General features: G+C 39.1%; 1 long non-coding RNA gene across 1 annotated transcript in view; it reads right to left on the reverse strand.

Moving 5' to 3' along the window:
* LOC109287221 overlaps window positions 1–2,264 on the reverse strand; it is a 14,451-nt gene extending 12,187 nt beyond the window's left edge. The window contains exons 1-2 of the long non-coding RNA XR_002094773.1: window positions 2,154–2,264; window positions 417–419 (exon numbers count right to left, since the gene is read on the reverse strand). This is a non-coding gene — a long non-coding RNA (uncharacterized LOC109287221). The remainder of the gene's footprint in view (window positions 1–416; window positions 420–2,153) is intronic.
* Window positions 2,265–2,531: the final 267 nt, after the last annotated feature.

Genomic DNA, 2,531 nt, shown 5'->3' on the forward strand with positions numbered 1-2,531 from the left:
ACTCACTAGGGGGGACCAGAAGGGTTTGGGGGAGACGCTGTTTCCCCTAGCGCCCGCTGGCATAACAAGGAGTAATGGGCACAAGTTGATGGAGAGGAGGTATAGATTGGACATCCGCAAAAACTACTTCACAGTTAGGGCGGCTAGGAGCTGGAACCAACTTCCAAGGGAAGTGGTGCTGGCCCCTACCCTGGGGGTCTTTAAGAAGAGACTGAATGCCTACCTGGCTGGATTCATTTGAGTCCCGTTTCTTGTTTTGGGGTTTTTGTTGTTCTCCCACCCTGGCGGGGGGTCGGGATAGATGATCTACTAGGTCCCTTCCGACCCTTAATCTATGAAACTATGAAACTAAGTGGCACTAATAGTAACCACATGAGCCAAATTTGTTGGTTTGATTTACTATAGATAAAAGATACTAACTTCCACCACCTGGAAACATCTTTTTCTCCTTGAGTGGCATTGTTCCAAACAAATTTTTAAGCTCTATTGGCAAATGGCCCTGAAGGCCAGAGCAGATGATTTGAGTGACTCTGTTTGGCTTAAAGCTTGAGCCTCTGTACAGGCCAAGACTAGAGAAACATTGTACCAAATTAATTTATCAATTGCTGCAACTATAATTTGATGGTCTTCTTCTTCCATTTCTTGGAGTATAAGCAGGATGTCTCCCACTAGCTGTGCCCCAATTCCAAGATGTGAATTCATTAAGGGTTTCCCAATTCTTTGCAATTCAGCTGTAGCATAGCCTAGTTTATTAGCTAAAACTTCAATGTTAACACTGTTCAAAACCACTGCTTCTAATGCAGCTCCACTCAGGCCACTTGTCATAATATCTCTTCTTTGCCTGTAGGTAAACACCTGTGTAGTTTTAATATACCATAAATCCAGCCAAAGCCTCCAACCCTGATGGCTTGACAGTATAAAAGGAGCACACTTTGGAACACCAGCAGATAAGTTCAAACCCCTTAAGTCTATTTGAATTTCTTTGATGGATTGCTGAGGGCCCAAAAGAACTTGTTCATTATGGTTTAGTTTGATGATATGGGGTCCAATTATATGTCATTCTGTATGTTTAACCACTTTAAGGTATTTTTGTCATATTTACCAACAATGGAATATTAATAGAGTTAATAGAGTTCCATGATTAAATGACTGTATAACCCCCTTCCATAAGTGGAACATGTTGAAATATTTCCCAACAAAAAAATTAAAACTGAGCTTTGAAGAATTACGAGGACATTCATGGTTTCTAACTAACATGTTCCACTGGGGTGGCCCTGCCATATGGAACTCATCACGTAATAGCTTCCAGCTTCCTTGTGAACAATGTATTTTGGATAATGAAAAAGCTTTCCATTTTCCTGGTGTATGTAAGACTATGTCTTCTTTGTGTTTTTAACCAGATCACTCTGCTAGCACCTGAAAACATTTTTCCCAACTATGACCTCAACAGGGTTATGCAATGACCATGAAAACCCTCCTACCATCATAACACCACATGGAGGAATGATTTCTAAGTTCTGGTCATCATAATCCTCATTAATGCTTATTGCTGGTAATTCAGATAAAAGTGCACTGTTCCCATAGCATTCAAATATAATCTTGTTTACCCATTGTACCTGGAAGCCACATTCTGAATGGGTGGAATTATATACTCCTGTATCCCACTGCCAAGCTTCTACATGGGTTGAGGAGACCCATATGTTCATTGTAATTTCATTATACTTCTCTTCACTAATTCCTGTAACATTATTTCTTCCTCCCACCTGTACTGCACAGAAGTGTTTACCTATTTTAGCCTGGTACCATATTTCTTCTGTTTTCACTATTCATTTGGTTGTATACCCTTCACACCAGTCGAACTGTTATTTATTAGTACATGTATCCTTTGGATTTTTTCATCTAGGACAGGATTAAAGTCGACCCATGATATAATGTCTGAGGCAGTCTTAGGATTAGTGCAACTAGCTAGAGATGTTTCCCAAACACATCTTGAGATGTCAACATGATACATAGTCTTTAAATACCGGCAATGTTTTTCCCACCAGGGTAAAAAAAATGCATTGGATTTGTAAATGGTGTGCACAACACCATTCTGTAAATACCATGTTGCCAGTATTTTTATCCTGAATTTCCCTTATTCCATGGTTTGGAACATTTTTTTTGATCCAAATGGGATGGAAGTGTCAATGTTCTGGTCGAGGATCCATTGACAAGTTCTGTTTTCAGGAGATGCATCATTAATAACTTTAATAACATTAATATTGGTATCTTGTGAGACTTAAGCTACACCCGCAAAATAAATCACCATCTCTTGTTTTAATATGAACTGGTTAATTTCTTTTATTTCTCACCCGCCACGACTTTGATGGAATAAGATACAGAAATAAACACAGTCCTGAGAGATGAGGAAGATAGCGTGTCTGCAGTTCAACAAAAATAACTCGTCTGCACAACTATTATGTTTCTCTTAGATACATTACATCTTATACATATTTAGTTCCCTCTCTCTTTGAGAACTCTCAATTTCTTTG

Source organism: Gavialis gangeticus, unplaced genomic scaffold (genome assembly GCF_001723915.1).
Source record: "Gavialis gangeticus isolate Ggan-Ray unplaced genomic scaffold, GavGan_comp1, whole genome shotgun sequence".
Taxonomy (NCBI): domain Eukaryota; kingdom Metazoa; phylum Chordata; order Crocodylia; family Gavialidae; genus Gavialis; species Gavialis gangeticus.